Raw genomic sequence first — 22688 nt, 5'->3', positions numbered from 1 at the left:
TAAGGATTCCCACACAATGGATGGTGAAGCAGTCCCCTTATTAATACTTAGGAAGCTGCCAATATTATTCTTGATTTGTTTGATATAGTCTGTGTCATTAAGCAGGTGTGTGGGAAATCGCCACAGTCTTAGGCCCTGTTTACACGATGACGCTCGCGGGTGAAAACGAAAAAATATTTTATCGGATGTGCCTTTCGTTTATACGGCGACGGCGTTTTTGGGGCTTAAACACGCAAAAAAGTGAAACAACCCTCCAGAGTGGAAATCTTAAAAACGCTCCACCGTCGCGTTACCGTCTAAAGGGTAAAAATGCAAAAGTCTGAAGACAACGGTGTGGAGAGAGACCAGAAAAAGGCGTCCAGGTAGTCTGTTGTTACGGAGTAGGCTACAGAAATGATAGGCTCCTGTATGTAATGGCTCAATATTTAAGTGATTTTGACAATGTGGAAAAGGTTGTTACAGTTCGATGACCTAGGCTATTAATTTGAGCCAGAGTAGGCTACAAAATTGCGGATGAAGAGAAAGAGAGAGCGCGAGTGGCAGCGGGCAGAGGAGGGTCTGGATATTGGTAGTGCTCCCGTGGGTGCTGTGCTGTGGTTTATCACGGTCGACTGTGCCAGTCATCATCAGACAAACATGCAACTCCACCTCCTCGTCTTTTCCACACAAGCTTTGTTATTTTGGTTTCGCGCTACTAAGGAGAGAAGTAGAAAGAAGGTTCTATGTAGGCGTGCGGCCTTGGTATTGTTGTGTGGCAGTGCCACCTAGCCGCCTAGCGTGCATACTACACCGAATTTCACACACTTTTGCGTCACCATATGCACGCAGATCTCCCCCCCAAAACTCTTGTCTAAACGCGGAATAAAAAGTGAGAACGCAACATCACTTTTGTGTTTTCTCTTCAGATCGTTTCCGTCTAAACATAGCCTTAAACTCCTTGAGGTGTTTTTATAAGCTGGTCTGAATGAGTCATAGCTAAGTATTCACATAAATCTATAAGGTGGATTTTTTCACTATGAGTAAGAAAGACATCAATTCTGGAGTAGCTATTATGAGCATGTGAGTAGAACGAGTACTCACGTAGAGTTTTATTCATTTCCCTCCAAATATCTACCAGTTTGAGGTCAGTCATTTCTCTTTTAAGTGCCTTGGCTGCTTGGGTTAGATTTTTGGGGTTAGAGGATGATCGGTCCTTTTCTGGGTTCAAAACTAAATTCAAATCTTTTTCAACATTATCTACTTGCAAAGGCACATTTTTACCAATCAGAGTGGCAACTCCCCTTGATTGAGACATATAGGATGCATAAAACACCTGTCCTTGCCATTGTCGGGTTAGTTTAGCGTGTTCACGATCGGTCAAATGTGTCTCCTGTAACAGAGCTATATCTATTTTATGATTTTTCAGGAAGTTAAGCACCTTTTTACGTTTTGATAATACATTGATGCCATTAGTGTTCCAAGTCAGATACCTAAGAGCTGCATTTGTCATTTCCCCTATCCGTGTATCCAGTATGGCCATGTTACAATAAGCCATTTAACCCTGGCCCCTGCAACCCCTAAATAGGTTATCATTATTTTTATAATGGAAGCCAATGTAGAGGTGGAGAGTTACACAACCCGTGCCAGCATAGCATAGTAATGATAAACAGGAGTCAGAAAGTGTAGTCAGTTTTTGGTCCAGTAGAGCTTGAATTCGATTGAACACTTTGTCCATTTCACTGGTGAACCACGGTGGTGGTGAGGTAGCGACCTGGCTATCGCCATGGCTAGCATAAGCATCAGTCGAGGTTTTGCAAGCACGGTTGTCGACAGCAGACTGTTTGTTTTTGTCGTCCTTGAGTGTTGGATCTTTTTTGGGACCCATTTCCCTCTTTAAAGTTGTAGTTTACGTGAGCAAGGATAATGTGTCGTATCCTCACTGGAATAGGGATAGAAATTAAGGGTTTGCACGGGAGCTGATTTCACCGCGTGTGCCTTCTACGCCGCCATAACCGGAAGCCTGAATTCTTATTCTTGAAAATAAATCGATAAACACTGCCAGGAAAACAAGAAAATAGTTTATAGGATGAGATACAAGAAAATGTTTTTGTTAGTTAATTCGTTGGTTCCTGCAATCACAATTTAAATATGTATTCTATTTTAAATTTTAAGTATAAGCAGTCAGTATCAAAAGTTAAAAAGTAAAAATTCACTTTCAGGGAGGTAACTTAGAGGTAATTTATTGATACATGAACAGCAGCATTTTAATCTTGTAGCTGATGCAGGTGGAGCTGAGTCTGACAGCTGTTTTAAGCAAAATCTTGTGCAGTAACGGTACGGCTATCAGCTAAATGCAGAAGAATAAAAGTATTAAGTTGCACAAAATGAACAAACCTAATATCCTAACAATGCAGTTATGTGGTGTTATTTCCCCACATTTGCATCACAGCATAGAGCCAGTTGGAAAAACTACTTAAGTAAAAGTAGGAATACCTCAATTTATAAATATTCCAGTACAAGTAAAAGTCATGCATTCAAAATTTTACTTTTAAAGTACAGCGGCATTTTGAGCAGCATGTGCTTCAAATACCCTTTTTTTAAACATACAAATACCTGTTTCTGGGCCCTGTCAGTGTTATATACATTGTAATTATTCTTTAAATTGTTATGATTACTGACATTCTATGTCTATACTCTACATTCTATGTCTATACTCTATTCTATTTTTTAGCTGGTCGAGGTGGAGCTCATTTGAAGATTGTTGTTGGGTATAGCTATAGGGCTATAACAATGGATCATATTTTATAAATTTGTCATATGTTAAAATGAATATTAATAAGTAACTATAGCTCCCAAATAAATGTACTTAAGTAAAAGGTACAAAAAATCCATGTAATGCAAAATAAGTCAAACGTAGCATAAAAATGTGTGTGCTTAAGTAAATAAAGGAGCAATATGTAATACTGACAGCTAGCGTTTAAGGGGGCTTTCACACATGCCTCATTTAGTTTTTTTGTTTTTAGATTTCTTTATTTAAAGGTCCAATATGTAATATATTTACTGTAATAAAAACAAAAATGACCCCACTGCGTCATCAGATATTAAGGAAACATGCTAAGTTGAAATACAATCTTTTCTGACAATAATGCTAATGCCAGTATTTTCTCCTTTTGAAATTTCCGTTCTGTGACGAATTTCTGTTTGTGTTTTGGCCTGTGTGTTATCAACTGCCCAGTTTGACAGCCAGGCCGGGTTGCCAGATATACCTGTAAAAACGTAAACCCAGCACGCTACAGCTGTAACGTTAGTACAGCCATGAAAGCAGCAAACAAATGAACAGGATCAATGGAGATAGATTCTAACCGACCTAAAAAAAACGGCATGTTTCTAACAGTTGCGTGAAATATTGGAGATGTATTTGAAAGCCCAAAAGGACGCAGAGTTGGCTAATTTCCTCCTGAAGAGGTAAGCATTAGCTTCAGGCTAATTTATCACGGCTACAAGGGACGTGCATTTTATGTCATTTCAACATTCGTGTACTCACATTGAATTATATAGCTAGAGTACCCAAGTTGCAGCCAGTAAAGTGATCTGCTCCACGGCTGTTTACAACGTGTAGCCTGTTCAGCGGCCGTAGCTGACAACAGTGAGTTATTTAAGCCAAGAGAGGGGGGCTGAAAATCGTAAAGAGAGGGCCGTGAGTTTGCTGTGTGTTTAGTGATTGTTGCCGTAATTATAAGCCAATAAAGTGTGTTCAGTCGGGTGGAGAGGACAGCAAGGTAGTGTTATTTTTAGCGGTTCCTACCGTAATTCTAAGCCGAGGAAGTGTGTCTGTCCGTCGGGTGGAGAGGACAGCGAGGTTGTTGTGTTTTTAGCGGTTCCTACTGTAATTCTAAGCCGAAACAGTGTGCCTGTCAGTTGGGTACAAAGCTCTGTGTGAGCACAGGCTTTTAAGAATGTCAATATAGCCAGCATTTAATGTTAGCTACTCCGCTGTGCTGTGAATAAAAAAAGAAAGAAAAAAGTAACGTCTGGCTATGTGAGACAAGCGTCTAGCAACATTGTTGTGACTGCTGTTGTCTCAGCCTGGCAACCTCTGTGAACTTCGAGTCTGGGGAGGAGGGGGGTGGGAGACGACTCTCTCCAGTATTTTGAATTAGTACTGCAGTAACTATTTTAAACACTAGCTGTCAGTATTACATATCGCACCTTTAAAAGGGACAACGCACATTAATCAACATCAGCACAAAGTCCAACATGTAAATGTGCCAGATTTAGCAATGCAGGCTGATTTTCATCTCCAGTCCCTAGCAGGTTGATGGTTTAAAACATTAGATAAGCTACAACAATACATAAGCATACAACAAGAACATATGAGCATAGACAAGTAAAATGACACAACCACTTTTCCAGGTCATGACAGCTGGCTGGTTGATGGCGTGAGAAAAACACAACACAAGTAGCATATACAGTAGACAGTGTAAAAGTGCATAAACACATGTCAGAAAGTGTAGCCAGGCAACTAGTATTTTCTTATTTTTATTGTATATAGTGTGGTGTTTTGCTTTTGGTTGTGTTTGCCTGGCATAGACACTGAGGACTCCTCCTAGCACACCTGAGGCACATCTCCTAATCAGGGGAGATGCTGGATTGGCACGAGGACGCTCTCCAAACACACCAGTAGCGCATCTCTTAATTAGGAGACATATGTGTTCTGAGGCAGAGAACAGGAGGGAAATGTGGAGGAGACCTGAGTGGTGCGGGGCTAGTGGGCGCTCAGGAACTGCGGAGGCCGACGTGCAGTGGGACTGGCTTGAACGGCGGAGCTGGCCGAGGACAGTACCTGAGGTGGTGCTAGTCTAGATGGCGGTTGAGACCTGAGGTCAGGACCTGCGGAAATGCCCTTTGGGAGTGCAGGACGACGCGCAGGATGACGCGCAGTAAGACGTGCGAAGGACAGCGGAGCTGAACCAAGGATAAAGGGGCAGGCTGTCGGACCGCAAGAAGTACGCTAGGCCACCAGCACTGTATGGACGCACCGACCAGTAGGCGAAAAGTCAAGCCTGGTTCACACGGCAGGATAATTAGGCCGATTTTAGCCCCGATTCACCCCTTCCGACAATCTTAAGGATGCTCCGATTATCGTAAAATAATCTGATCAGATATTCCTGCCGTGTGTGGTGTGTTAAGACTGCTCTCGTCTGCTCGGAAGGACGTCGGGACTGCTCCGATCTCAAATCGGGGATATCCAACATGCTGGATTTATTTGGCCCGATTTCTCCTTGTGTATGGTGGGACACCATACACAAGGAGAAATCGGGGGCCCGGGGACCCGGGGACAAACGAGCACGCAGCCTGTGGACGTGCCTGTGGGCGTGTAGCCAATCAGAAAGCGAGGTGACGAGGTGGCGAGGAAAGCACCGGGAAACAAAATCAAAACAGCCGCCGGCATGGCGCACCAGAAAGTCGGAGACGTCGGAGATAAGTATAGCAAGTATAGTCCATGCTCGCGTTGTCTCCACTTCTTTGACCTTCGCCTTTTCTTTTGATAACGTTTTTTTTCGGTTAAAAACAAACTATCGCCACTGCATCCTCTTCGTCCGCCATGATTGTTTACTCTGAAGTCACGTTTGATCTTGAGGGATTTTGCGAGATTTCCCGTCTGACCTGGGAATGCTCGGGAGTCAAATCGGTTCGTGTGTGATGTGTTGATTTTGCCGCGTGCTGCGCAGCACACACTGTTCGACCAAAACTGTTAGACCCGTGATTTTTTATCGCCGTGTGTGGGGTCTCTCAGGATTGGAAAATCGGCCGACAATTTTAAAATCGTCCCGTGTGAACCAGGCTTCAGCTGGACAATACCGGAGCCACTGCCCCCGTGTGACAGGGTAAAGACTGTAATCCCTCTAAAAACAACAGACTGTTTTATAGCTGTTTTAACTGTCAAAAATAAAATTTGTACTTTTGCTGCTGCTAGTCAAATTCATCCATATAAAGACAATTTTAAAAGTAAAACCAACGTCTCTGGTGTGTGTATCAAGCCTGGGAATTTTAAAGGACTTAAAATGTTTACTTTGTGACACAACAACACAGAAGCACCAAGCACATAAGCACACACAGAGAAAATAATAGCGACAAAGACAAACCCATTATTCCGGATTATGGTGGCATATTTGATTAGTCAATAACCAATGTTTTATGGATTTGGAGAAGGATTTGATAGATGTGATGTTCCTTAGTTCTGTGGGTATGGTATTCCATGTACTATGGGCTGCTCCAAAGGAAAAAGCTGACTGTCCAAAACTACTTCATCTACATGGTATTTTACAATCCCCTCTTGTAGATACTCTGGTGGATGAATTTATATTTTGTTGAATTAATTCGTTGAGAGGAGGGGAGCCATACCATGAAAAACTTTATACAAGTAAAATATCTGCAAACTTAATCATGTTTTCCCAGTTTAACAAATCATATTTAATTAATTTATTAATTTTACAATGGTGATTTGAATTTGACCTTTTTATCCAAGGTTTTCAAGGTCTGTTTATAAAGTGTTTCAACTGATGATCTGTGTCCAAATGGTAAGACAGTAATTCATATGTGAGAAAATCATAGCATTAATGTATAACTTTGAGGTATCTGTGGTTAAATTATTCCTAATGTGTCTGAAATTTGTCAAGTTAAAGTTGATTCTGTTAACAACCTTTTTGACCTGTGTTTCAAATGTGAGTGGTGAATCTATTATTCCCAGATATTTGAACGCTTGGACAACTGAAAGTCTTCTCCCTGCTACTGTAACATCTAGATCTGGATCTCTATTGGCAGATTTAAAAATATCATTGTAAAAATGATCATTGTAGCTGATAGCTCTTCTGTGGCTTGCCTCTTGTTTTTAGCATGTAAATATATGACGGTGTCATCAGCGTACATCTGACGGGTGACAGTAGGTGGACAGACTTCAGGTAGATCATCATATATAAACTGAAAAACAGTGGACCCAAAATGGAACCTTGGGATACACTCACATGAATGTCAGTTCCACTCCGCTCCTAATCTCAGCTGGTGTGAACCAGCACTTCTGCGTCCAGTGTGTTTGTGGCGTTAGGTCTCACTCTCAAGTTAAAAGCAACACTCAGGGAAGAGAAGACAATATAAATAATGTTACGAGCTACAGTAGGTTAGCCTTTAGTAGCTGTGTTCCTTTGTTCTACGAGTTCGGGTTAGCGTAACAGTGTATGTGAGTGCTGAAATGGGGCAACCTATATACGGTCAAATTACGTACAGGGAAGTTACACTGAAGTCATATCAATATTTCAGATAAATAATGTCAATGTCCTTGGTTTTTGTGGGTTGTCATTCAGTTTAAAGAGTTTTTTTAGCAGAGAAGAGTTTAAAGCTCAAAGGTGTAGAGCTTTGCATACCTTACTCACCCTGGACCAAAAGGTCAGGAAGAACTCTGTTCAGACAACCCTGGAATTACAGGTTGAGAGGAGGAGGAATGCAGGGGAACAAAAAGGGAGTGGAACACAGCAACAAGGGATGGTGGGTTGAGAGGGTTGATGGGTGATGAGGTGCAATCCCACCACACACAGCTTTTTTTGGAATATTATTTTTATTGACATTGATAATGTAGAAACCATACTGACATCAATACCCAAAACCAACTTAAAGACACACTCACACACACACACACACACACACACACACACACACACACACACACACACACACACACACACACACACACACACACACACACACACACATACACACACACACACACCTGTCACCATCCCAAAGCCTCATCAATACTCTAGTTGCAACTATTAGGTGCTTGAAACCAACGCACCTCCAAAGTGACATCATGCTACTGACAATCAATGAACTGATTACCTGGGGGTGGGGTAATGTATCTTAATATGATTGTAGTTTGTTCATGCACAGTCATTCAGTTGACACACTGAGCTCCTCTCTCTCTCCATCTCTCCGTTTGCATTTATGTCCCTTTAATGCATGTTACTAACCTAGCTCCGGGAATGCAGCCTGGGAGTCCTTGGTTTCTCACCTCACAGATTTGGTGGTTCAGGTGGATCGTTTTTGGCAGCTGCTGCTGTGGTCCTGGATCGTTTTTGGCAGCTGCTGCTGTGGTCCAGCTCGACGCCCCCCTATCCCACCCTGCACTGGCAGCTGCTGCCGTGATCCTGCTCAACGCCCTGCGCTGCACAACTATTATTTCTAGTCATAGTTCTATTATCTTTATTGTTACTATAAGGCGCATCATGCCAACTGCTATAATTATTATGAATCATATCATGTATATCTGTATCAGTGTCTCTGTGTCACAACCGGCAGCGGCAGATGGCCACCTACGTAGAACCTGGGTCTGTCCGAGGTTTCTGCCTGTAAAAAGGAAGTTTTTCCTCGCCACAGTAGCACCAAATACTTGCTCGTCGGAAATTGAAATTGTTGGGTCTTTATAAATTTAGTGTCTGTTCTGGACCTACTCTATCTGTAAAGTGTCCTGAGATAACTCATGTTGTGATTTGACACAACAAATTAAAATTGAATTGAATTCAGTTAGGGTGTCTGTAAAGAAATAAAATGAATGATAAAAAGCACTTCTGAACCAAAAATGTCCCGCAAAAGTTGGTAGAAGATAAAAGTTGATAAAAGAGGATTGTTTGGACAAAATAGACAGAGAAGTTGAAGATGGAACAAAGACTGAGGATTTGGAAGATGAAGTGACATGGGTGTTAGAGTACAAAGACAGTCCCAGATTTTTTTTGAGATTGTTGTGGCCCAAAATGCCTTAGTTTGCGGCAGCTTTTGTAAGAAATTGCCATAAAAGTTGCAATGTCTTTTGTATTTTTGTTGCAATGAAGTTGCAAGAGACAGTGAAAATTGCAAAAAAAAAGTTGTGATATTTTTTTTTGTAGTATACTTCTTTAAAAATAAAAATAAACTTGTTTCCGGGAGTATAAAACTACTCTGGGCTGAGTTTTCCTAGTAACCTTACCAAAAAGGCTCAGGATGCTGCAAATGTTGGTATAATATGAATATGGCTGGTGGATTTAAGACAAAAATTTATAATTTATTGAAAGAATCAAACTTGAACATATCTGTCAGTGGCTTGTTGATCTTTACATCGTTAGTTAATTTCCTATTCTGGCCTGGAACACAGTCATACGGTTTGAAAAAGTAACTTATCATTGCACTTAAAATAACGAGTGTAGCTGTCCTCAATATCATCGTTTACGTCTCATCTCCGATTTTTTCCTGCATCCACCGTGTGTGTTTGTGTGTGAGCAGCAGCCCCGCCCGCTGCAGCGAGCCGACAGGATTGAAACAGCAGCAGCTTTTGTTGTAGATACTATATATAAGGTATAAAATAATGCACTTCAAAGTAACGTTAGATGCAATGTTATGAGTGTTTATGTTGTTCTTTGTTTGATTGTAATAAGAAGAAAAAAAGGAAAGTAGCCAATGACATCACTTCCTTTGCGTAGCCTGTAGGGGGAGCTCTTGGCCAGCGTCTCAGTCATTAAACTACTGACTTGAGAGCTGAACAGTCGCTATTGTTTTAACTCAAGTTATTTCTTCCCCTATTCAGGTAACGTACTCTTCTTGGTTTATATTTTGGTGTAACCTTAACCTGTATTGTTATTTTCAGTCATTAAACTACTGACTTGAGAGCTGAACAGTCGCTATTGTTTTAACTCAAGTTATTTCTTCCCCTATTCAGGGGCTTAACATTTTGGAGGCACCGCTGGGATGAGCGCAACGTGGGCTAGCATTTCAAGTTGCTAAAGTAATCCCATTTGTCACTGACTCAACCCTTCAAATTACCCAGACCGGTGACATCGGGTGCTAAAGTAGCAACTGTGGGCTGCAGGATATCTGAGCACAGCCGCCTGCTATCTGAGGTACGACAACGTTACCAGGAGAGCTAACGCCGCTACGTGGAGCTAATGTTAACACGGCCTGCTACTGCCCCCGTCACCACGTGGAAAATGGAGTCATCGGAGCTAGAAAAACTGCAACTGGAGGCCATACAAGCACTATGCACGCTGTCAAGAGAACGTCTCGAGGATTTATGTGACTTTTTGACTATTGCTGGTCCAGAGTTTTAGTGTGTAAGTGGCAAGAACAGAACTGCACTCATTTCACTTATAAGCAACCACCTGCAAAGAAAAGAGTTGGAGGAACTGGAGGATAAAGGTATGGCTGAACTCCTGTGTTTGATGGATCATATGAATAAAGGTCAGATTGTCAGCGAGATAACTGAACCAGCTCAAAATGACAATGAACAGACAAAACAGGATAATAAGCAAGATAGACAGCAAAGTCAAGCAAAAGAGAAAATGGAGGAACAGGCTAAATTAGCTAAGGAAATTGAGACTCTGCAACTGAGATTATCACTGCTGCAGAAACATAATGAGGGTGAAAAAACAGAAAATAAGGCACAGACAGCCACGACCTACAGTAGAATTTCAGTCCCTTATACTGCAAGCTGGGGAACATTTGTTCGTATAAGAAGGGGGAGAAGGGAGAAAAAGAGGAAAGAAAGGGGAAGAAATTCCATGAAAAGTTTGAATCTGTGCCGGAACAAATGCAGAGAACAGATATTTTGGTTCTTGAAATCGCCAGTTTGAATCCCTGCCGGAACAAATGCAGAGAACAGATATTTTGATTCTTTTTTTCTGGTTTGCAATCAAATTGACTAATACTATGTTTTGTTTTGGTTCTTGAAATTGCCGGTTCGAATCCCTGCCTGAACAAATGCAGAGAACAGATATTTTGGTTTTTTTTTCTGGTTTGCAATCAATAAATTGGCTAATACTAGGCTTTGTTTCTTGTGGACGAGTTAAACTTGAATCCAAAATACTTTTATTTGCATTTTAGTATGTAGACTATGCTATGTCCATTGTTTCTTATTGCTTTTTAGAGTAGTTACATCATTCACACTACACTGTTATAGGCCTATATTTCATTCAGCCTGCAAGAAACTATGCCTACTGGATTCAAATCTCTCAAAACTCCATAAAAAAGGTAATTACATTTAACCTAATTACACCTGATTGTGAATGAATACAATGCACCAGATTTTAATTTTACAAAAAAAGTGTATTTATTAAAACAAACATTTACATTTATGGAGAGTAGCTCTAGCAAAGTAAATACATTATAACTGATTTGCAGCCCCTCCTCTTTGGTTATGCTCTCGGTGTTTGGGCAGTAAATTTTCACTTTACTGTATATTGGCTGTGGCCAGTTTCCCCTATATGAAACTGGCCACATTTTCGACACAAATTGGTAGTCACAGTACAGGTGTACTTGCGTTTTGTTGTCTCTGCAGGTGGAGGGGGCATGGGAGACATGGGAGCGCTTGCTACAGGGTTAGTGATGGGCATTCTGTACTTTAGAACTGTAGGATGTGGCAACACAAACTGAGACCCTGGTGCTGGCTTGGGCAGAATCTGGGCAACTGAGGTTCTGCTGCCATAGGGGCTGAGGTAGCTGAGGCAGAGGGCTGAATGTTTTTGAGCTTGGTCTTCACCTACTCAGCTGTGTTTGGCGGCATTTTGTATGTGTGTATTTGGTGGCTGTACTGTGGAGGTGTGACAGGCTGCACTCGTGCTGGAGGCAGTGTGTCAAAAGTGACTGGCCGAGTCACAGATAGTTGCAGACCTTACAAAAGCACTGACACCTCCTGACCCTTTAGACGCTCATTGTGCCACGTGATGAGCGTCCTCTGGTTGACCTAAAACAGCTGGAGTGTGGTGTGCTGCATTACCTCTGAGTTACTCAGGATTAGCTGCCTAATTTTTCTATAATCCCTGAGAACGAGGTCCAACCTGGATAGGGATGCTGTGCCTTGATTTTTGGGGCTGCGGTGGATGTTACACAGCCACACAAAGGTCATCTCTACAAGGCGACAGCAGTTAGGACACTGAGCCGGAGAGCCACTGGATCCCAGGATGCAGCCTTTTTTTTGGCAACCTAAACTTCCCCGTAACAAGCCTGTCCTGATGTCGAGCAGCATAGTTCACCCTATCTTTATCGAACTGCTCCAGGTTCTGCCACAAGCTGATAGTTGCCACTTGTTGTGGACTCAGTACAAGGCTGTTTTGGGTCCTCAGTTCGACAAGATACTCTGCCAACTCATCCACTCTTTCCAATCCTGGAATGCCATGTCCACCAACAGCCTGGAAATATTTAACTGGTGGTTAGGTGGGTGTACATATGCATTTTTGTTTTCATTTAATTGGGCATTGGAAAATTACTAAATGATTGGGAATGTGAGTTTGTCATTTGACTACCATAGGAAACCTTACCATTGCTGAGGGCGCAGGACCAGTTGGAGCAGGCAGGGCAGAGGGCGGTTGGGTAGCAGGCAGCACTGGAACAGGTGGACCCTGGGTAGAGGGCAGCTGGGTAGTGGGTTAGGGGATTTATTTTACATTTTATGTTTTTGTCACACCTTGCTCAGTGCTAACAGTTCACCCTTTGCTACAGATTTGTTCGCAAAATCCGGTAGGGTATTTGAGACACGTATACATTTTGAAGATGGCTGAGCTCTCAATCCTTTCAGTCAACATCAGGGGGTTAAACGGGCTGATCAAAAGAGCTAAATTCCTGGACTATTTAAGAAGGAAAAACATAGACGTGGCGCTTATACAGGAGTCACATTTATGTAAAAGAGATGTAAATCGTCTACAAAATAAATACTTTAAGGTTGCTGCCTCATCTAGTGACGACACCAAAACCAAGGGCTCCATTGTGTTGCTGGAAATGCGCACTCACCGTAGACAAAAGCAGTAAAGACTTATCAGGCAAGATATCTTATATATGTACCACGATAAAGAGTAGGAAAATAGCCTTTGTTTCGGTATATGCACCGGCTACATATGATGAAAGTTTTTTCCCACGCCTAACCAATGAATTGCTCTCTCTCAACGAATATTCACTAATCATAGGGGGAGACATGAATGCAGTACTTGATTTAAATCAGGATAGATCAGGGGTCAATCACACGAAAGCCCAAAAACGCATATCGGACATGTTTAAAGCAGCTGTGGAATCCCACCATTTTACAGCTATATGGAGGATGCACAATCCTACTAGCAAGGATTACACCTTCTTTTCCACACGTCACCTCACCCACATTGATTATTTGTTGTGCTCCAGTGAGCTTAAGACAATGTTCCACACGATAGCAATAGAACCAGCAATTCTGTCTGATCACAATGCACTCATAACCACATTCCGTTGTGATATGTTAGGAGAAAGATCTAGGAGATGGCAATTTAATAATTCCCTTCTCCAGAACAGCTTTTGATACAGAATTCAGAACCAAACTGGCTGAATTTATATCAATTAATACCGACTCAGTTTCTGACCCTGCATATACATGGCAAGCAACTAAAGGATTTATTAGAGATTTTACATCCTCTTTCACGGTCAATTTGAAGATGAAAAGAGAGGCAAGGATAGCACAGTTGGAAGAACGCTGTAAATCGTTAGAGACTTGTTTTTCTAAATCTACACAAACTCTTCTAGTCACAAGTCGAACAGAGCTGAATGATCTCCTAAGAAAGAGAGCTGAGTTCATAATGCACAGAGTGAGGCAAAATTACTATTTTAACGGCTGTAAACCAAGCAAATTGCTTGCCCTGAAATTAAAACAAATTGAATCCAGAGCTACTATCAACAGCAGCCGCACAGACCGAGGTATCTCAACAAATCCTAAGGATATCAGCGCCACTTTTCAATCCTTTTACTCAAAGTTGTATTTTCAGCTACGGGCCCTCAGAGTGTGGATGGACCCCTCATCTACAGTCCCATGGAGAGAAATAGAGCAAAACCTCACTGGAAGTCTAAGACTGCAAGACCTTGCCTTTGCAGGTGTGTGTCCAAAAAAGTGTATGCTAGCCTATGGCCCTATTATCACCAACACATTGACTAACTTTAAACAGGTGGAGGAGCAACTATGCTACACCAACAAGTGGCATCTGGACACCCCAATTTGGCACAATACACACTTAATGTCTGGTAACAAACCCTTTGCTTGTAAGCAGTGGAGTGACAGAGGCATTTATACTGTAAACCAACTAATCAATGAGAAAGGTATGTTGAGTTTTGAAGACCTAAGAGCTAGTTTTGAGGTCCCCAGGACATCCTTCTTCTTGTATCTGCGCTTAAGAGCAGCCCTAAAATGTTATGGAGTGCCATGGGGAAACAGTCTTGAGCCGCACCCAGTTATTAAATGGTTTGTTGATTTTCCTGTGAGAGGATTAGCGTCCAAGATCTATGCTAAACTGATGCAAGTATCCATAGGAGAACTCCCAATAGCAAGGAACTGGGAGCGAGAACTGAGCCCTGAGGGGAATGCAATTAATTGGGAGACAGTTTGGGACAACATTTTCCATTGTTCCAAGAATCCAAATCACCAGCAGATCCACTTCAACATATGTCATAGGACATACTGGACTCCTCAGAAGAGATACGTCTCTAAAGTCATTCCCACTCCCTATTGCACGTTCTGTCAACCTGAACAAACTGGAACTTTCCTGCACATGGTGTGGGAGTGTGAACAGGTGCATGAGTTCTGGAATAAAACAACATCAATAATATCTGATGTGATAGGATGTGGAATTCCTACTGACCCGATTGTTTTGTTACTTAATGATGACTCTAAATTACACCTGCTTGGGAGACAGAAGAAAGTTTGGCTAGCCGGCTCAATCGCAACCAAGAAAATGGCTCCCCCCCCCCACCAACTCACTTAAAAAAAACAGTGGTTGGCGTATTTTCTAGACGTGGCTTGCTTGAGCTCTCTACAGCAAGGATTAACAAAGCCAAATCATCGACTATAGATCTATGGAAAAACGCAGCAGCACAAGTATCAGTCCTAATGACCTCAGCATAACAAGAATTAGAGGAGAGTGACTAGGCAAGGTGTGATTTCTGTTTTTGTTTTTGCTTATTTGTTTGTTTTTGTTTTTGTTTTCTTCGAGACCGCAGAGGGTGGGGGTGGGAGATGTTTTTTGTTCTTGTTTAATTGTGTTTGTCTGTTCTGTATGTTCAAAAATATAAAAATAATAAAAACATTGATCTAAAAAATAAAAAGAAAAGGATCCGATTACTTTCTCCACTGCTGTGTTTTTATGGCTTTAGTTGAGTGAATCTGTTCTTACTGATTGTGGCTGGGATGAGTCTGGTAACAACAGGGTTACAGGATCAGGACATTTACAGGGAGAGAGTGATCCACTTTCATCAGAACGCTGCTGCAGGCTGCTCCAGACAAACACATAGCGCACTACACTCTCTCTGAGGGCTGGGTAGCGTTAGAGACATTTCCATAGCGATACCGATACCAATACCAGTATCGTGACTTCCGGTTCCTAAACAATTCTTTTTTTTGATAACAATTTCATGAAACAAAAATAGGTAGCACTTTACATTACGGCACGGTAATAAGATGGTAATAGTGGGGTAACCGTGTGATAATAATGAGGTAATATATAGGTAATAACATGTAATTACTAAAGTAATAACTGGGTAATACATCACAGTAATAAGATGTAATACTGGGGTAATAAGGTGATAAGAAGGTAACAGATGTAATAACATGCAATTACCAATGTAATAAGTAGGAAAGGGTTCGATGATAACTATATGTATATCTGGGTAATGGTAATATAGTTATATTAATATTATAATAACATGGTAATAATGGGGTAATATATGTTGATGTTTTCACAGTATTATAGGCTACTATCAGCGTAATACCTTCCAAATCAGATAAAACTTCTTGGAATTTAAAATTGGTAATTACCATATTATAATGCTGGAATTCATCCACCCTTTATGTTCCAAACATTTCCCTTTTGTTTCAAGGTAATACTTTACAAATGATATGTTTAATCTTGTGACTTCTTACCTGGAAACACGTCTGGTAGTTTCTGTGTAATAACCATGAATTAGTGCTGCAAAATGCAAAACTACCTGTTTCTATTGTATTAAATGGTAATATTAAAATAACAGAGGTGTAGAGATTACCTGGAAATGCTTCTGGTAGTTTCTGTGTAACAACCATGAATCAGTGCTGCAAAATGCAAAACTATCTGTTTATATGTCATTTCATGGTAATATTAGAACAACAGAGGTGTAGAGATTACCTGGAAATGTTTCTGGTAGTTTCTGTGTAAATCATGAATCAGTGCTGCAAAATGCAAAACTACCTGTTTATATGTCATTCCATGGTAATATTAGAATAACAGAGGTGTAGAGATTACCTGGAAATGCTTCTGGTAGTTTCTGTGTAACAACTATGAATCAGTGCTGCAAAATGCAAAACTGCATGTTTCTGTTTTATTACATGGTAATAATAGAATAACAGAGGTGCAGAGATTACCTGGAAATGCTTCTGATAGTTTCCAGGTAATCTCTGCACCTCTGTTATTCTAATATTATTGTGAAATGTGTCTTGTCCTGCATGCATGTAACCCTGTGCAATCTGACCAGCAGCTAAACACCTTCCACCATCAAGCACTGGAGACTGGGGTCGTTGTAATATTAGAATAACAGAGGTGCAGAGATTATCTGGAAATGCTTCTGGTAGTTTCTGTGTAACAACCATTAATCAGTGCTGCAAAATGCAAAACTACCTGTTTTTATTTTATTACATTGTAATAATAGAATAACAGAGGTGCAGAGATTACCTGGAAATGCTTCTGTGTAACAACCATGAATCAGTGGTGCAACATGCAAAACTGCCTGTTTCTATTTTATTACATGGTAATATTAGATCAAACAAATCATTCAAAGGTGCAGAGATTATCTGGAAATGCTTCTGATAGTTTCTTTGTAACAACCATGAATCAGTGCTGCAAAATGCAAAACTACCTGTTTCTATTTTGTTACATGGTAACAATAGAATAACAGAGGTGCAGAGATTACCTGGAAATGCTTCTGGTAGTTTCCAGGTAATCTCTGCACCTCTGTTATTCTAATATTATTATGAAATGTGTCTTGTCCTGCATGCATGTAACCCTGTGCAATCTGACCAGCAGCTAAACACCTTCCACCATCAAGCACTGGAGACTGGGATCGTCGTAACTCTTTTTTTTGACTTAGAAAGGGTGAAACTGGGAAATGAAACACAATGACCAGTTACTTACATATTGATGAGTCACAAACATTATACAATTATAATTGTAAAAGCAATATAACTACACAACACTGTAATGCAATAGTTTATACAGTAGCTAACATGTAAGCTGAAATAAAGTAAACACATAATGTATTGTTATAGTGTACATAGTATAACCTATATTGTTTATCTAAATAAACTAAAATATACTTACATATAGCACAACCCAAGATAATAGTGGCAAACTAGCTTAATGAAGCATAATGTCAGTCTAATATGAGCTATCAATCATCACAGCACATCAAACTTTCTGAGAATAATTAACAAAGATATCAGAACAGTATGTCAGAATCTATTTCACATACCGAGAATGCTACCAAAGGCATGGAACGTCGAAGACTGAAGCGGATAGTATGGAGAGATGATAACACGTGAGGCTGTCCTGCTCACATTCAACTTCCTGACTAAGTCCCATGGTGCAAAGGTACTACAGTTCTTAAAGGAACATACATGCATGTGGAACAAACTACTGCCAGCAATGGGAGAAGAAAAACATTTAAGTGAACTAATGTCCTGATGGGGACAGAACAAAATGAAATAGAAACAGGTAGTTTTTTTGCAGCACTGATTCATAGTTGTTACACAGAAACTACCAGACATGTTTCCAGGTAAGAAGTCACAAGATTAAACATATAATTTGTAAAGTATTACCTTGAAACAAAAGGGAAATATTTGGAACATAAAGGGTGGATGAATTTCAGCATTATAATATGGTAATTGCCTATTTTAAATTCCAAGAAGTTTTATCTAATTTGGAAGGTATTACGCTGATAGTAGCCTATAATACTGTGAAAACATCAACATATATTACCCCATTATTATCACGTTATTACAATATTAATATAACTATATTACCATTACCCAGATATAGTATATAGTTTGTTCCACATGTGTGTATGTTCCTTTAAGAACTGAGATGCATGGGATTTAGTAAGGAAGTTGAATGTGAGCAGGACAGCCTCATGTGTTATCATCTCTCCATACTATCCGCATCAATCTTCGATGTTCCATGCCTTTGGTAGCATCTCGGTATGTGAAATAGATGCTGACATACTGTTCTGATATCTTAGTTAATTATTGTCAGAAAGTTTGATGTGCAATATGTATATTTTTGATAATGATTGATAGCTCATATTAGAATGACAGTATGCTTCAGTAAGCTAGTTTGCCACTATTATCTTGGGTTGTGCTACATGTAAGTATATTTTAGTTTATTTAGATAAACAATATAGGTTATACTACGTACACTGTATAACAATACATTACGTGTTTCCTTTATTTCAGTTTACATGTTAGCTACTGTATATACTACCGCATTACAGTGATGTGTAGTTATATTGTTTGTACAATTATCATTGTATAATGTTTGTGACTCATCAATATGTAAGTAACTGGGGTCTCATTTATAAAACTGTGCGTAGGATCCTTACTGTAAATGTACGTATGCCCAAAAGCCCAAAATGGCTTACGCCAAAAAAAAGTCAGATTTATAAAACTGTGTGTACGCACATCTGTAAGCAATGTTCCTAGCCTCAGCCTCTTATACCGCCCTGTACACGCCCATTTTTAACCATAAATAGTCAATGCAAAGCACCTCGTGAATGCTGATCAGTATATGAATGACACTGGCAGTTGTTGCACCAAATCATGATGACTGGCGGAGAAAAAGCAAAAAACTTCTCAGACGTTCAGGAATTGCTGCAAATTGAATTATAATTTCGGCCTGTTCTTGCACAGTGTAGGGAAACCTGATCTATAACTAAATGTATTAATAATACGTCCAAAACGGCAGGCATTACGGCACTCGGGCAGCTTCGCTATACCAGACGTATATAATAAGATTTAACAGAACTATATATTATATCCAAACAAGCCTTAGTGATAAAAATTAAGATTATATATAATATTTATATAAAAAAACACTCAGCTGTCTGACATTTCCATCTGGAAACAGCTGGTTACCTCCAGAGTGGCGAGTACCTGTATTTGGACCGGGATGGCACGGTTCCTACGCCCTCTCTACTGGACCCAATACAGTACATAGATCCAAGAGTACAGCTTTAGGGAATCTAAATCGGCATATTAGCCAGTCATCGTCATGGTCCCTAAAGTCTCTTTTTCTCCTGATTCTTCCAGTGGCGGAGTCCTCCTGCAGGGCCAGCAGTGCCATCATGCAGCATTACGCACAGGTTCACCGCAGTATTTATATGTTTACAACAATTTGTGATTGTTAACACCTTGCCAACACAGCATCAACTAGCGGTATCCTCCACCCCAAGATACAATTTGAAGACGAAAAAAAAGTCTAATAGGCAAACACACTTTTCTTCATGCAGGTTTTGTCACAAACAGTATTAAAGTTCGGACCAATAACGAGTACATTAAAGGTAACGATTGCGTGAGAGCTTAACGGCTGTATTTTCAGACTTTGACATTTGATGATATATGCACAGTATTAAAGACAGATATTCAGTTATTTACACTGTGTTCTGCCGTTATCTAATAGTAGGGTATTTGATGCTATCCTGTATTCCATGCAGTCGGGCCATCCCCTCCTCCTGCGCTCCGTACGTAGCGGACAATGTGAGGGTGAGACAGCGCCGATTAAACATTAAGAACTAATTTTTATTTAGGATTTGAGTTGGAGGTGTTTATGGAACAATTATCATTCAGTACAAGCGCAAATAACACTGCTAGATTTAATCTTCATGGTAAGGTGGATGATATGGAGTGAAAAAATGTGAGTGAGGCATCAATACTTGAAAATATTACGAGTAATCGTTATTCCCATTTACTTTCTGCAGTCTGACTTCAGTTCACCACCTCACCATCTGCTTCGCCAATTCCTATTTTGTCTCCAAAATGTGCGAACGCATGCGTCAGAGTTTGCGTGGAGGACCCCACATTCTCCCGTCAAGTTAGTTTTTTATAAATCACAACCTCTGTGTGGAAAGTGGCGTACGCACATTTTCAGCCCCGTTTTGTGCGTACGCCACATTTATAAATGAGACCCCAGGTCATTGTTTGTTGCATATCTCTGCCAACACAGATACAGGGGGAATGAGATAGTGAAAGTCTATATATATGTAGCCCCATAAAGATGTTTAGGGTTCAAACCCCAAAGGGGGTTTTATTAGGGTTCAAACCCTGAAGGGGGTTTTAACCTTATTGTTTTTCTCCTGGTTTAGTATTATTTGTTGTTTTCCGCCACGGCTCAAATTCCTGTGAGCTGGAATGAGCTAGAAACACGAAACTTGGCCCAATCACTGGAAATGATGTGCATTCAGTTCCCAAGAAATATGAGCCCAATCTGCCACATGGTGGCACTACAATTAACTATCAAAAAAGAAAACGCCCCTCAGTCCTTAAGTCCGATTGACTTGAAATTTCTCAGACATATGCAGCTCAATGTGCTCTACAAAAAAGCCTCTTGGACCATAGAGGTGCACAGTGATGAAATGTTTGGCTAATTTGCATAATGTGAAAAACAGTCAAAAGAAATTAAGATTTGTCATAAAACATGGCAGTCAATGAATGAAATTCAATCAAAGAACTTCGTAAAGGGTAGGGCATAACAGGGAATTGCCCACAACTCAGGTTCTTCCACAGCAATCCTGTCTAAAATTGATGAATACATCTGACACCACGACCTGAATGTACATACCAAGTTTAGTTAAAATCCGATAACATTAGAAATCGCGAAAACGCTGCTTGCGGCTTTGACTTTGGCGATTTGGCATCTGTTCAATGCTGATTGCTGCTTTGACTTTTGGCAATTGGGCCGCTTCCTTAGCCAGCTGTAGCTCGGTACCCGGCAGGCGAAAGTCTGTACTGCCGATCCATGACATCCCTAGGTCTAGCTTTCAAGGGCCAACCACGTTGTGAGTTTAGAAATTGCATCCCATTCAAATATCCAGGCCTAGGTTTTGTCATCCAATTACTGTACATGATCAGTCTTTCCCTCAAACGTCCAATCACTGCAGGTGGCCAATCTTTCGAGATCCTCGTGCTGCCGTACATCATTTGTTGACGTTTTGACAGCTCAGCAACTAGCTAGCTACTAACAGCACAACAATCCATTCGTCAAATAGAACAGGTGTGTTTATATTGGTAGTATCAACAGTATTTAGTATTTCCCCGTGTTCTTTGACTATGTGCTCCTATTAAGGGAAACATTTCACACATTTGGTTAGCTAAGAGCTAGCACTCAAAGGTTAGCTAGCATCGAGCTAGCCATCAGTGGCAAACAACAATTACTTTAAAGTAGGGGTGGAACGGTACATGTATTCGTATTGAACCGAAACGGTACGGGCATCTCGGTTCAGTCCATGAATTTACACGCAGAATACATGGTATAAAATAAATAAAACTTGCGTGCAAATTAATTAATGTAATGCGGAACTACTGTTAGACACGCGTTTCTTAGGGACACCTAATCTGTAGCCCTGCACTTAGCTCGGAAGCTCCTGAGCTCCGCCTACATGTTGAGTCAGTAATACATCCATGGAGTCAGTCAGTCCAGTGAGTCCACATGAAGCAAACTAGTCCCTTTCATATACAACCAAACACGGACGTAGCTGTATCCCTTCTCGCCTCGACCACAAATGGTCTCCAGGCCCGTTTGCTTCGCTGTTTGCTCCGGTATTAGCTGTTAGCTCCGCTGTTAGCTCCGCCGTTAGCTCTTAGCGCCGCCGTTAGCCCTTAGCTCCGCCGTTAGCTCTTAGCGCCGCCGTTAGCTCTTAGCGCCGCCGTTAGCTGTTAGCTCCGCTGTTAGCGTGCGAAGCTAACGCCACAATTCGCCAACTGCTCTGTGTAACCGAAGCTGCTCTTTTAACATCCCTGCTCTATGCATTCACATATCAGAGCAGCGCTTGTCTCCCATATCACACTACTAGCTGATTGTCTTATTTTGTTTACAAGTTACAGATGGAGTCTGGAGATGTTGCAGGGTAGGCCTACTTATTGTGTACTGTTTACATCTTACTTTACACACTTCAAGCTGTTACAGCTAGCTCAGTGGACAGCCTGAGACATGCACAATAAAAAAAATTGCCTTCTGCATTTTTGTTGCTTTTCCCTCCATTGTACCGAACCGAACCGTGATGTCTGAACCGAGGTATGAACCGAACTGTGACTTCTGTGTACCGTTCCACCCCTACTTTAAAGTGGCCATATTATGCTCATTTCAGATTCATACTGTAATTTGAGATTGTACCAGAATAGGTTTACATGGTTTAATTTTCAAAAAACACCATATTTTTGTTGTACTGCACATTGCTGCAACTACTCTTTTTACACTGTGTTCAGGTCTCTGTTTTAGCTATAGAGTGAAACCTCTCAACTTCTGTAACATCTTTGTTGCCAGTTGCACATGCGCAGTAGCTAGGTAAGGATTACGTGAGCTAGCTAGCTGTTTCTCCAACTTCGGCCTGTACAAGGCAGGATTAGCTGGGAGACTTCTTCTAAACGACCTTCCAACTTTGCGTGGAATACC

General features: G+C 40.9%; 1 long non-coding RNA gene across 1 annotated transcript; it reads left to right on the top strand.

The window, feature by feature from the left end:
• Positions 1-1582: 1582 nt before the first annotated feature.
• On the top strand, positions 1583-18576 carry LOC116050688. The gene is made up of 3 exons (XR_004105137.2): positions 1583-1594; positions 17791-17794; positions 18351-18576. It is a non-coding gene; the product is annotated as an uncharacterized LOC116050688 (long non-coding RNA).
• Positions 18577-22688: the final 4112 nt, after the last annotated feature.

This window comes from Sander lucioperca, chromosome 2, assembly GCF_008315115.2.
Source record: "Sander lucioperca isolate FBNREF2018 chromosome 2, SLUC_FBN_1.2, whole genome shotgun sequence".
NCBI lineage: Eukaryota > Metazoa > Chordata > Actinopteri > Perciformes > Percidae > Sander > Sander lucioperca.
This window is presented reverse-complemented; position numbering and strand designations above follow the sequence as displayed.